Source organism: Habropoda laboriosa, unplaced genomic scaffold, assembly GCF_001263275.1.
Source record: "Habropoda laboriosa isolate 0110345459 unplaced genomic scaffold, ASM126327v1 scaffold472, whole genome shotgun sequence".
NCBI classification, from domain to species: domain Eukaryota; kingdom Metazoa; phylum Arthropoda; class Insecta; order Hymenoptera; family Apidae; genus Habropoda; species Habropoda laboriosa.
Genome location: NW_017100581.1, coordinates 212177 through 227668, shown reverse-complemented (window position 1 = coordinate 227668; position 15492 = coordinate 212177). Strand labels below are relative to the sequence as shown.

Genomic DNA, 15492 nt, shown 5'->3' with positions numbered 1-15492 from the left:
AACCAACGGAAAGCTGATAGTTTAGGTTTTGAATTGAATCAATAACGTTTATTGGATTTGATTGTGTTGATTATTATACCAACTCAGATCCAGCTCGACATTATTAGCATTTCAACGATTTACGCAGCAGTTCACTTTGATACTATCACAGAAAGATGGATTTCAACGGTAGAGCGATCGTTGATTTTTCCTAGAACAATTTTTTTAGGGATACACAGTGAATTTTCCTTGTGTCGTTATTTGTATGTTCTCTTCGATAGAAAGATACTTGGAAGACCGGTATACTTATCCCCGCATGTTTAAGAGTGCCCTTTATGGTGTAAAACGTATCCTGTTCGTATAACTTACACAAACTTGACAGATTGCAATTAGTTGTCTGGAGAAGAAGATAATTTGTCGTATTTTGTTTTCATAGTTGTTCCAGTTTGATTAGGAATCAAATTTTAATCATTTCCAAAACAATATGTTCGATGTGATAGAATGACCGACAGAATACAGTGGTTACTTAAGTAGTTTTGGACGTAGATCCTTGGAGAATCGCTGGCTCGTAAAGCCAGGGCGAGCGGTAGAAGGGTACGATCGAGAAATTGTGAAGCAGCGACGTCGTTGATCCTTTTAATCTACTATACGTATTCCGATTAACCAAACGACAAAGCAGGTTTGAAAATAGGAAACGTGCTGCGAAATTTGGTCCTCTAAAAGAAAACCCAAAAAGTATCAGCGACTCGCGGTCTCTCTCTCTCTCTCTCTCTTTCTCTTTCTCTCTTTCTTACATTCGCTCTCTCCCTGTCCCTTCCTTACGTCTATCTATCCATCCGTCTATCCAACGTTTTAACAATTTATTTGTCCATTGGTTCATCCCCCTATCGTATTAACTATTTATCTATCCGTCCATCTATCTTACCCTATCTACGTATTCATCCACCAATCCATCCATCTATTTATGGATTTATCTAGAGACTTATCTATCTACCGATATATCTAGCGATTGATCTATTTATCTATCTCTCTATCCGACTCTAATCACGAATCGAGTTTCTTGGTGGCATGTGTTAGTGCTCTGGCTAGCCTATAGAGATTCCAAGGGTGAACAAACCCATCGCAAAATGGCCTGTTAGAGAGAAATAATTTCTCTCGCTCGACGCACGAACAAAAGGAGAAACTTCACATCATCGAATCAAGACACGATTTTGGCTTGATATAAGATATACTTGGCACTTAAATTAGAATGCAACAGTAGAGGGGGTGCAGGCGTAGGCACATGCGGCTGCTCTTTAGGGATTTTATTAGTAGAAATTGCACGTATAATTGCGAGACATAACGCTGCATTTACCTTCAGCGTTGAGCGGTGCTAACGCGGAGAAGGCGTACGTAAAAGTGATTAAGCACTAATTGAACAAATCATCAGAATACATCTACTCGCTTATTCGTGTTCGCATGGTAATAAGAGTAGAACAAGTAACCAAGCATGGTCTACCATTATTCTTTCATTACTCGTAACAAATTAGACAAAATGTTCGAGTTCGGTCGAATGTTAATTTTCTTTTTTTTTTTTTTATTGTAAACATTTATTGGTTTAATGTAGATATATTACGATATACGCATACATACATACATACATACATATTACGGTATTTATATGTTGATATTTAAATGCCGACATTTGAAAAATTTACGATACTTGGAAGTATTGTTAATCTTTGTATCACTCTTTGTTCGCGTATGAATTTATTTACTATTACTTTGAAAACCGAAATCTTACGTTCGAAACAAAGAAATCCGGATGTACCGATTTATGTTTCCATTAATTAGATACGTATCTGTCTCTCGAAAGTATCCGGACACGTGGTATCTACACGTATGTGCAGTAACCGTACATAAATGTTACTTAAACGTATGAAATATACAAATTGTAAGTTGAAAATTGTTGTTTTAAAAATCAATCGAGTGTATTAAAACTGAATACACGATTCGTCGACCTATTATCCACGCTTAAATATTACTAAATCACGGTAACCTTTTTATCAATTTTTTCATACGTAGTCTCTAAACTAATTTCGTTTCACAGTTCTTGCAAATACAGTCAACCCTCCTATAACACGGTTAATTCGTTTCGTGTTGTATCGAAGACGTGTTAAGCGAAACCATAAACTAACAGAAATTAGAAACCGTGTTCTCGGTACGCTGTACTATTCGAAAAGCGTTGAACGAAACTTAGAAATTATACGAACCCAAAGAATTTGTTTTGAGTTCTTTCAATAACTTTAAGAGATCATATGTTAAATCGAAGATAAGATAAACAGTTATTCAGAACTTTTAGAAATCTAAAAAATACAAATTACAACCACAGTAAGCACTTATTAGAAAGTAAATAACCTTATTAATTCTTATCAACACTGTCGTCTTGGGTGTGTATGAGTGCGTGTGCTCGAGAATTGGCGAAAGTCACCTATTTTTTTAAACGAAACAGTATAAGAATGCGTACTTGAAACATTGGTGCTATCTAAGGGTTGCCAAAGTTTATGAAGCCGTTCTATATAGAAACCATTTAAAAGGATATCGTGTTATAGGAGGACGGTCGCAATTTTTGCACCGTATTGAGGGTTGACTGTACTTCCACGAGTCTTTCCGAAACTTTCGACACTTTGTTCACACTTTTCTGTCCATCTCGTTCATAATTTCTCGACGGGGTTGAGGTTCAGTGATTGTGACGGCCATTGCACAATTTTTTAACATATTTTCACTTTCTAACATTTTTAAGTATTTTTAACGTAATTTCGAAAAAAGTCATCCTGCATAAGGATGAAATTCTGTCCTAAGAATCTTTCTCCAATGGCAGGGGCATGATATTCATTACGAAGGATATCTTCTGTTTTTACCAAATCATCCACCATGTTTCTACCAAAACAACCCCGTACAACTGAACCACTTTCGTATTTCACTGTAGGCACCACAACGATCGTTCATAAATTTTTTCATTCGACATTCTTTGAATAAACTCGCATCCTTTGTTTCCAGAAATTTCAAATTTCTTTATGCTAAATTGATTTATTTATACGTTTTAATAGTGGTTTCCTTATAAATGCAAATTTGCGATGGTCGATGTGTTCATAATTTAAATGACATTCTGTCAAAAACAGACTAGTGTCCGGATACTTTTGAGCAATAGTGTACGTACTGAAATAAAAATTAAACAGAAATTATGAACCACTATATCAGCCTTTCCGCCGTTTCCCGTGAAACGCTTATTCATTATCCTACTCTATTGATCAGTCACATAGATAGTTTCTACTTCCAGCCGCATTGGAAAATCAGTCTCTCTCTTTCTTTCTCTTTCTCTTTTTCTCTCTCTTGCTCTCTCTCTTACTGTCTCTTTCTCTTTCTCTTACTCTCTCTCTCTCTCTCGCTCTCTCTCTCTCTCTCTCTCTCTCTTCTGTATCTTCCTCTATACATCTCTCTCTATGACTTTCTCTGTATCTATTTGTCTATCTCTTTCTCTTCCTTTCTGTAACATTTCAATACACACACGCGCACGCACACTTCCTTTCTGTAACATTTCAAAACACACACACACACGTGCAGTTTCGTATGATAGAAGAATACTTATAGCAGCCATTTATAACATTTATTTTTAAAAGAAGAGTGTAAAAGAGAAACGACCAGAAATCAATATCTGCATCACGATTGTCACGTTAACGCGTTACATGTGTATATGCATATACATATAAAACTTTTCCTTTTTTTTGTGTAAATATATAAGTATATAGGACGTACGTACATCGTGTTCATGTATATGTTATATGTACCTTTCATATAGGTATACATGTATGTATGCATGTATGTACGTATGTATACAGATATTTATTCACACAGACATGCACCACTGAGCAAGTGGAAAGCGGAAAAGAGACAACATACACGCATAGATTTACACTAGCCCATGTCCCAAGAAACACTTTTCTTTCAAATATTTCGAAAGGCAGGAAAATTATTTGCAAATATATTAAAGCGCGATTACGCTCACAGACTTCGTTGCCGCAGACGCACGCTTCTTTTCTTGAAAACTAGTCGTTCGAGATCGATCGTCTATTGGCCTGTTCTATTATTCGACGTGCATAGCTTAATTAGCGGTTCTCAAGTGTATGTATGTGTGAACGTACGTATAATCCCTAGATAAATGTGTAATATGTCTTCTTCGATATATGTATGTATATAGGGTGACCCGCTAATTCTGTCCGCCTCAAATATCTCCATGATTTCAAGTAATAACCAAAAACGTTTCTTACAAACATTGTACGGTTGCAAGAAAGACGTAAGATGGTGACAATAGTATTCCTTACAAGTGCAGGCATAAAGAAGATCTGGAGGTTAATTTTGTGTTTTTGCTTAGATGGAATTTTTTATAGTTGAATTATTTAGAATAGCGAAATCTAAATGAAAAAATATTAAAGTAAATTTATCCTAAAACTTACCGTTCCCGAGATATCCGATTTTGTCCATCTTATCACTTTCATTATGAAACACGCTCGAAGTGTCGAACATGTGCATCGATACAGTGTTGTAATCTGTGACTCGTTGAATCCCTTGCATGCCTTATCCAGCACACGCTGCAGTAATCCATTGCATCATATCTTGCGGTGTAATTGATGTTTCTCGATACACAATATTCTACCTAAAAGAATATGTTTCCTAACGAAAACAGTAGCCTGGACATATATCGATAAATCTTAGGAACGGTGAATTTCAGGATAAATGTACTTCGGTGCTTTTATACTCAGAATTCGCTATTTTATCTAATTTGATCATCAAAAATTTGACGCTTAAAATACAAAAACCTAATTGACCTTCAGATCACTTGTACACTTCCATCTGTAAAGACACTATTACCACCATGCTATCTCTTTCTTGCAACCGTACGACTTGTGCAAGCAACGTTTTCGCTAATTATTTGAAACAATGAATTTGAGGTGGGCAGAGTTCGTGAGACACCCTATATTCTGTCGTCACACTTCTTACAAACAGTTTAGCATAGTCATGCACATTTACAATATGCTAATTGAGAACTGCTATTCTAAATGATCAGCACGAGAAAGAATGGATGGTCGCGTTATACATACTGTCAAACTGTCGTTAACTTGGACGAGAACAAGTCCTAAGCCAAGATTGAGATAATTCTAGCAATGATTTTTAAATAAATTTTTACTTCATTTCCATTGCATAACCGTGTGTAGGTCGATTCTCATTAACAAATATAGGTCTATACATGAATAGTGTGTCGGCAGGTCTTTCTAAACGACGAAATCAGATGAAAATCAGAAATAAAAGAAATACAAATTTGACGGTGTGTTCTTTAGTTACAAACGATTAAAACTTAGCCTGGAGTCTAGCAATTTGTCCAGTTTCGGTGAATGTACTGTAGAGGCCCTCAAAACTATTAGAGTATGATTTTCAATTCATTCAGTAGATGCTGCGGAAAAAATTCTAACATTCGACTTCGCAGAAAATCTTGCAAGAATTTATAAAGAAAATTGTCAATTAAATACTAAATCTTTGAGAGCTTATTAAAACCAGCTCTGTGAGATTTAAAAATGGAAAAGATACGTGAATTTTTCAGCACAGAAGCGTACTCAAATAAGTAATCCACACATCCACATGCCGTAGGTTTCTACAAAATTATTTCCTACACACACACGGTGATTATCCATAAAGAACTTTGTATTCGACATTGTTTCATCCGCAAGTGTATGCCGAAAAGTTCAGAAAATATCACGAATGTCCGTACAAAACTTCAAAACACCTATTAATCGTGTCATAAATGACTAAAATATGGTAAAATTGTCACTTGACAAAGTGACAATTGTCTCTTAACATATTTTCAGTCATATACATACATGTCTATTATCAGTGCTTGCGAATCTTTCATTGGACATCTGTACCATCTGTGGACTTTTCTAGACTTCAGATGTACTTATATATACAGGGTGTCCCATAACTCCTCGAACACCCGGAAATGGGAGGTTGCTGGGGTGACTCTGAACAACTTTTTCCTTTACCAAAATGTTGTTTGAAGCTTCATTTTTGAATTATTAACGAAAAACACTGTCCAATCGGAGCGCGCGTAGAGCTCGCGCCCAGGCACGGGAGCGCTGACTCTCATCCGCGCGCGATCGTGAACAAATGCGTACGCGTGACTTCTCGGTTATCGATCGCTGTCAAAAAATTTTGACTTTGCACCGCTATTTTTATAAGGCTTGGAGAAATGGCTTTTTGCCGTCATTCTCACGTTTGTATAAATTTTTGAAAAAATTGCAATTAGTCGGAATCGCGCACGAATGAGCCTCTGTTCTCCGTCCCTGAGCGCGGGCTCTACGCGCGCTCTGATTGGCCAGTGTTTCTCGTTAATAATTCAAAAACGAAGCTTCAAACAACATTTTGGTCAAGGAAAAAGTTGTTCAGAGTCACCCCAGCAACCCCCCATTTCCGGGTGTTCGATGAGTTACAGGACACTCTATAGACTTTTTGTGAACAATTGGAATGTGTGTAAAGGAAACGTTTTTAAAAAATATCACGGCGTGTGCATTTATGGATTACTTATTTAAGTACGCTTGTGCTCTGAAGAAGACATTAATCCTCTCCACTCGAGAATTCCATAGAACGAATTTTGATATGCTCTGATAATTTTTGGCCTGCAAATACATTTAATGTTCATCCGAGAATTTACTTCATAAAGTACTGCAGAATTCTCACGAATCCAAATGTCACAGCATTCTTTTCCATAGTTTCTGCAGAATAAACTAAAAATCATGCTCCATTGATTTTGTGGACCCTCTCCTACATTCGCTGATATTAAATGAATTACCGTACCTCGGGTTAATTTTTAATTGTTTATAATTACAAAATGGGGCCAAATTCAAAATTTTTCTTATCGAATGAATTTATTGATTCGTTTCCCTTTATTTTGTCGTCTAGAAGCATCTCTTAAAATTATGCCCTCCTGTTACTGAACAGCCTGTTGATTGAAGGGCGCACAAAACTGTTTCTCATAAATTTATGTATTAAAATTCAGTATGCATACCATCGTAGTAAAAACAGTTTACATAAATTTCTTGTAATGTCTAATTTTTAATTTTGTCGATTGGCATTATATTATGTAATATATAAATAAATGCACAATATTAATGAATATGACGATTGGTTACATAATAATGAATATTGTCTTATTTTTGGCTAAGGAATTTTGCATCTACTAAATGCAAGGTGTTTAAGAAGAAAGGTTTCCGGGCTCATATAGTAGATAGTATTTGTCAAACGAAGTAAAAAATCTTACTAAACATTGGTGTAAATTGAACTGTTTATGAGTTATTTATGGATTCGTGTATTAATAACGTAAGTGACTTGTTGGATTCTGCGTATCGATTCGACGAAGATCTGGAACGTTGAAATAAATTTGCGACTCTGTAAGAGAAGATGTTAAGTACAGGTATCTGAGGGAATGAAAGAACGCGCGCAGAATCGAAATACGGATTTGGCAATTTACGGCACAAGCAACACGCAGAAACCAGCAAGTCACTTACGTTATTAATATACCGACACATTTAGGAATTTTTATTCAGTTTGCTGAATACTATCTGTTATATAATTTCTAATCCCTTTCTTTCAAATACCCTGTACAATACACATGATTCGATGTACGAAATTTTTAAGGAGGCCGATCGACGATTTGTTTTTCTTGAAGTAACTGTAGCATTATAGAACATGCACTTGCTTCGAAATCGTCATTCAGGGTGTCAGTTCGTCATCCTCGAAGTGAAGAACTATATTGAAAATATCCTATATTCGCTTTGAGAAGTGAAAGAAAGAGAATCACATCGATGTTGCGATGTATCATAGTTTAAATGGCATTATAAGTGTATTATATTTTGTTTGTTCTTGCCGTTCAGTACACTTGTAAAAGCTAAATCGATCGTGTCAAGCGGTAATATGGACGAGTGATAAACACTAATCAGGCGCTAACATCGCTCGCTAACTGCTCTCTAACTACACAGAATGACGCATTACTTATCATGCGGCAACGATACAGTACATTGAAACGCATCTTAAGAACTCACGAAGCAATGATTGTTGTTACAATGTCAAGTCATGCAATGATACGTACCATTTTCAAGCAAGAATATTCTTGCTTGAATTCTTTGCAAATTCCACTCAGTCAGCAAAACGACTCATTCAATCCGATGTGCCTGCATTAACAAGGAGTTGCTGTACATTTTCAATAACAACAAGAAGATTCGAATTACCCGAAAATGTTGTCGTAAAACTTTTTCGATTTGTACGCATAGACGTATTTACCGAAAGGCAGAAGTGATTCTTCGTTAAGAAAAGCCAGACAAACTAATTGACTGTCGAAAAAACTAGTCCTCTTACATCAAAGAGTTCATGCAAAATTTAACGAATACATACGACCTACCTGCCAATGGACTAGGTAGACGTGTCGGCACATGTAGTTACCGTTAGGCCTAGGTGTAGGAGTGTAGGACCTAGGTGTAGGTAGCCTACCTACCCCGCCTTTTACTTGGAACGTGTTCGTTTCCATATTTATTAACTATTTGGGCCGTGGCACGCATAGCGGTACAGCACTATTAATCGTGTCTCTATGAGTAGCCGCGCTGCCTGGTAGCTGAGCCAAAACTTACTTCCGTTCATAAGTGCAAATTTCCTCCCCCTCGCCAGCTCAGAAAGAAAAGAAACAACAAACGAATAAAAAAGAAAAAGAAGCTAAGATACGACCTATATTATGACATGTTAGCGATCACCTCGACTAGACGAGACGATACCGGTTCGCCAAAACTTGACCGAAGCTTATGTAAAACGGAAACAAAAAAAAAAAAAAATAAAGCATACAATTGCCACCCTTCTCACACAAGTGTATTGATGCGAGTGTTGTATTCTGTTCTATCACGTGGTGTAGGCCATATTCGCCAGTTGTATCCCCGAGATAATTGACCTGATCGGGACGCGAAACAAGTATGGCGGCACTTTGAAGAACGAGCGAGGTCGCAGGTGAGAGACACAGCCAACCTAATAGCTTTCCCGAGTTGAGTCACCTTTCGCAATCCTAATTACAACCAACTACCCACTATCATCTTGTATAATGACATCTTGTATATGGTGTACATCTGACTCATCCCATACTCCTTTCCCATTTCCAGCACGACATTGTGAACTCTGCCACATTTTTTGTCCGTATGCACTTGGACATCTACACGATCACACTGATATGTTTTTTCTGTCACGGATACACAGAATAGATACTATATTGTCACCGATAAGCCTGAAAGACTCCTTGAACCCTCCACCCACACACATGCACACACACACTTCATTACCGTTACCATTATCGTTATCGTTGTTATTATTGTTATTATTATCACCACCATCGTCGTCGTAATCATCCTCATCAGCATCGTTACCATCATCATGATCATCATGCTATCATCACCATCGCCGTCATCGTCATCGTCATCGTTATCATCATTATTGTTAGAGTTATTCTTATTATTATTCTTATTATTATGATTATTATTATTATTATTATTATTATTATTATTAGAGACAATAGTCGCAAAATCGCAGTTCAGTACCTGCTCTTCGTATTAGTTGTCTGTCAGCGTTAAATGTCACCATTAAACCTAACCTAACCGTTCTTCCAAAATCCTCAACACAGTTCCTTGCTGCCCTTGTCCACCAACGTTTTCGATCAATCAGCTAGTCCAATTACCACCACAGATTCACCATACCCAGTAACTGGTGTTAGCTTGTTTGTTTACTTGACCGCACTTGAGACAAATACTGCTTTATCGCGTTATCGGATTTTTACGAACAACGAGGAGTGACAACATTAAATTTCATTTCGATGAAGATGTAACGGATGATGTTGTAATCTGACCGGCGGAAATAATGATTTTATTTGATATTTTCTTACGGCTGGAATTTGACGATATACTTTGAAGAATACGTAAGTATTATATGTTTGAACGATGGGTCAATTTAATTCCTCGTTTTTCGAGTTTCATGTAACCGATACAATGATCGTTCTAATGTACCAACGAACCGTAATTATGTAACAAACGAATTGTAAATGAGTGTTGTTACTTCGACGACTCGGCACGATTGAAAATTACCAAATAATTTATGAAAGGTGTGCACCTTTCCGTATGATGAAAATTTCTAACTGGCGTGCTGCTTGACATTAATATTCCACGAATCACAAAATGATATTAACGAGGACGTGATGTAGAGAACAGGTAATAAATATCAGAGCTGTATTTTTCTCTGAGTGCAAAGAGTCAACACCCAGCATGTACGTAATTTACCCTGCATTTCCAACTAACAATATTTAGGTCATATTTGTATGTATGACCTAATGTTGGAACACTTAAATGTTATAACCTTGGTGTTTTAGACAGCATTAATTATTGTTTTTACGTGTAAATCTTGGAGGAAGGACAGTGGAAAGATGAATTTCCGCCTTGGATTATCAGCTCGCAGGATGGGCCATATGGATTGTTATAAATTAGTCTTTCTAAAATTGTTCAATGTGGCAGTAGAAATTAACTTTGATGTGCTGAATGTTTGATGATTTATTTGTCATTCGAAAATAAGATCGTATTGTTTTTGCCATAAAATGTATGCATTATATATGTATACAAAGGACCATGAAGAGATAAAAGTATCAAAGCTTTAGAGAATACACATTTCCATAAGAGATTTCACATTACGTTACGTACAGGGTGTCGAAGAATTCGAGTTATTTGAAATAACTACCAGACGGTAGTTGATACGAGGAAAATGTACCAATTCTGTTTTTTATATGTAGCTTTCAATTTAAATTTTTCAAAATCATTCCAAGGTTGCTTTGTATTTTTTAAATAGAACACTATATGTGTGTTCCAACGTAATGAAACAGCAAAAGCAAAAAATGAGTTCGAAAGAGTATTTTCAAGTGACCATGAATCAATTACATCAAAGTCACAAAAGAGAAGACATCGTTGAAACGGGCAAGGATAAAATCTTCTCCCCTTTTACTCTCTTTGTTTATAAAGCATGTTCAAAATTTTCACCTTCAGCTGTTAAACATTGCTGTATTCTATTTGGAAATCTTCGTTTCACCGCAGGGCCAACCATTTGTTCTAGTACATTTGCATATGCATCACTAATTCGGTTTCTTAAGAATCTCTGGTGCCTTTGATAAACAGTGTCTTTTAAATATCTCCGTAAAAGATAGTCCAACGGTGTTAAGAGGGTATTCTAGTCTAGACCTTTCAAAAAATCAATTTTTCGTTTTCTTCCGAAGTATGAACCTTCAAGAATGTTCTGTTTCTCTGCAGTAAAATTTGAAATATTTCGTTTTTAACAGCCTTCTGTAATCGCCGCTTCGGCAATACCTAGCTCATCTTTATCTGTTTCTGTTGTACCATCTCTTTCTAACCTGAAGTAATATAGTAGCATAACCCTTTTTAACGTAACTGTGTAGTACAATGGTGTATTGCAAGTGAATAAATACGTGCTGCCACTGTCGATTAGTCGCAAGCATACATATCGCACGAAAATTTCATACTCAGTCTGTAAAAGCGTTTCTCTCGAAACGTTCTTTTTTCAATAGACGGAAGTAAAATGGAAAAAATCTAACCAGCCAGTCGGTTTGAAATTTTAACACGTCATTCTACATACAATTGGCGCTCGCAGGTACCATATTTACATTTCTATGTTGAATATTTCATAGGTATGTTATACGTCGAAACACTTAAAAAAAAAAAAACAGGAAAATTTCGATATTTGAATTTCGAATGTACGCCATTTTGTTAAATTTTGGCTTACATGGCTAATTCTGGTACCTGTGATAACGGTACTCATACCAACTGTAAATGCTTTTGATTTCTTTGTTTTGGATGAGTTTGTGAGCTGAAATCAATTCTGCCAGCGAAGCAACTTTCTTTTAAAGACGCTGTCTTTACTTCCAGATATAGCATTAGACAAACAATTAAAGAGCTATTTAAAACATTGTTTTGCAAGCTTTACAAACGCCTCGATATAATAAGTGAAAAAAGTTTGACGTTGTTATTTATTGTACAGACTGAAAAAAATCGTGAATGTTGCTGAAATTTTCGGCGTGATCACTAGAATATCCCCTTAAGTCCGGTGATTTCACAGGTCAATTTATTGGTCCACTACGTCCAATTCATCGATTTGGAAACATACCTTTGTCATTTAACTGCTTCCTTGCTATTAATGCACAATGCGGTGCAGCACCTTGATGCTGGGACCACCCATTTAAGTGCACATACAAATTCACTTTTTCCAAAAAAATTGATAATTCATTTTGGACGTACTCTATAAACAAAGAGAGTAAAAAGACAGGAAACTTCATCCTTGCCCGTTTCAAAGATGTTTTCTCCTTTGCGACTTTGGATTAATTCCAGGTCATTTTAACGTAATGTTTTGAATTTGTCTTTTTCTACTCTTTCGTTATGTTGAAACAGAAATATCACGTTCTGTTTAAAAAATGCGAAGCCACCTCGAAATGATTTTGAAAAATTTGAACGCAAAATTTTTGCTTTACATTATCGTGTTCTGTATGAAAAGTAATCGATGAAACGTTTTCACATTTGTTTCGTATCAACTACCATTTAGTAATTTCAAATGGCGCAAATTTTCAAACGCCCTGTATATTGTTAGGAACATTTCATTACGAAATTTTTGCGCAGATTTAACATGATGTTATTGGATCGTATAGGGAACGAAATGAAATACATTCACAGACGTTTTTATGCGTTAATAATAAAATTTACGAATCTTCTACCGAGTCCTGTCAATCTTAACAACAGTTATTTCAAATGTTTAAAAAAAAAGTGCAAAAATTGAAGATGTTTTATACGATATTAGTTCTTAGCTCCGAAATAATGTCATTAGGCATTTAAAATAATAACCTTACTTTTGCGTGCATTTGGCAACATACACGCATAAATACAATATAAACATAACCGTGTTAAGTTCCTATGTCAGGGATTTTGAAATCAGAAAGTATTACTTATTCTGGCCTTTAACAAATGTTTAACAAAAGTTCGTACGTCGTTCATGCTTCTAAATTCTTCGAATGAACTTCCTTTCGTTCTCTAGATGCAATAACAACATTCCTCACTCTGCAAAAGTCTCCGCTTAATGAAAATTTCGTAAAAAGAGTTGTATCTCTGTCACTTTTCGAAAAAACACCGCGTAACAGTTTGTATGACTCACCCTGTGTACTGTTTACATGCGTATGTATTGATACACATATCTAAAGCTATGTATACGCATATATATGTATACTGCTAATCATGTGTGACGCGCTATTCTGATTTTGCAAAAGAATTGCCAAAGGGCCAGCAATCGAATTCTTATATTAGGGAAGATCTATTATAGTCATATGTACGTTCTTTTTAAATTGAATATCATTTTATAATTTGCGTTAGCGCGATTGTGCTTTTTGTAAGGCGACAATAAACCCAATACTATCGGTATATAATCCCTTTAAATATCTAAAATAAATACTTCTACACGATTATGCATATGGGTGTGCAGAGTGAGCCATTGAAAACAGAAAACAGTCTAAAACTATTTAGTAATATCGTTGTTCTAGGCATTGTTTTTCTAGTTACCAAGGTTATCAATATCTTCATAAATGAATCTATATGTTTCTCCCTTGCATGTGTAGTTCAAAATCGTAGGATTCAAATATACAGTTAAAAATATTGAAATCAATGTCCTTTGGCAATAAGTACCTTTATCTAGTACAGTCCGTATTAAAAGACTGCAACACCTTATCCGATAATTTTACGGAGCTAATATTGAGCTCGAGCCTTTAATTATGTATTCTTTCAGATTTTCTGGGCTTCAATTTGACCAAATAGCAGGTTCCTCTTTTCTTGAATATTAGCTTCTTCAGAAAGAACTTCATGGTGTAAAAGCAAACCATTAATATATTTACGGTAGATTAAATAGTTGAATTTGCGTGATATTTTACAAAAGATCAAATATTTTCCTGTTTCATACGAAGGATGTTCTAACTTCGAACTGGTCGAGCGTTGCAAACGTGCCAAGTAAAAACTTGTAGATTTATTTAAAGACAGTGATAAGGTGGATAACTTTGAAAATAATGATTCTGAAAAGATACAGTTAGGTCGACGATCGTTAAGAATTCGAGTCAATAAATTCTTGAAGTTTAAATCGCTTCGATGTTCTACTTCAACTAACTCACTCTGTATAATTCATAGCCATGTTGATCTTATACGCACACAGAGACAATAACTTATAGCGGTACTGTTTATCGTTGCACAAAGTTCAAACTTGATGCACCAAGCAGCGTTTGAGTGACAATAATAAGATTGCACTCGTCGAATATAATCACGTGTAATTATGATCGACGTTGATATTCTTTGAAAAATTTGGCCAACGGATTTCTCTAATAGGCATGAATTTGTGATGATATTCAAATATGCATCCAGCCGCGAGAAATAGTAAAGAAGCGCAACAAACTCAATACGACATAGATTCCTATGGGAGTTTTCGGTGTTCGTATGGTCTATATATTTGATCAACGAACACTGTGATAAATATAACGTTCGAATCGTGCGAAGTCGACGTACGTATATACATATGTATTTTCTATTTCCGGTACGTTTTCTCTACATGGGCAATAGGACTCGAACGACACATGTCTCTTCATTCTAGGCAAACACACTCGAAATATACTCATAACGTGTTTCATTTATACACGACACTCACGTATTGACATTCACATAACAGAGCGTCGACCCCGTATATATAGTAAATTAAAAACAACCTTGTCTATGTATAAGGCTTATATCGATTAACCATGTGTTTTGGCCCATGCTGAATTCAGTGACAGACAAGACGCGTCTGTTTCTTATTTTCCAACGTGTTCCGCGCGTGTTAAGACGTTCGTTAAATCATGCAAAACAGCCTACGTCTGCTGAGTTCATGATGAGCCTCGCATTAGATACCGTCAAGTAGAGAGGATTGGGCATGGAATGATTATGGTGAAGTTTTCTTTTTCTATGCAGTAACACCTTTGTCACTTTAGGCAGTATGTGTATGGATTATTTGTACTAGCAAGTGTATGTGATTATTAATATACACTGCACGTAGAATTAACACGAATAGAGAGGATTTTTGTGCTTGTATTTTACTGTAAGGATCAAACATCATCGAGCCTGCACTCTTACGTACTTCATCAAATTCTTGTCATATTTGTCTTTTTTCTGTGTACTGTATGTCTAGCACAGATGATTTACTGCGTATGTTGTGTATGCGCACGCGCTCGTTCGCTCGTGCGAGTGCGTGTGTATAGTTATTCGATCATATTAGTCGGCTAAAACGACTCACTCCAATTCCTATCGCAGCTCTGGTAAGTCTAGTTAATTGTTAGCTTTCTTATAT

The 15492-nt window shown here is 36.0% G+C and overlaps 1 protein-coding gene across 1 annotated transcript in view; it reads left to right on the top strand.

The window, feature by feature from the left end:
• Positions 1 to 15492, top strand: part of LOC108576664 (calcium-activated potassium channel slowpoke-like) — a gene marked incomplete at its 5' end in the record, with an annotated part of 179922 nt that overhangs the window by 42033 nt on the left and 122397 nt on the right. The window lies entirely within an intron of this gene.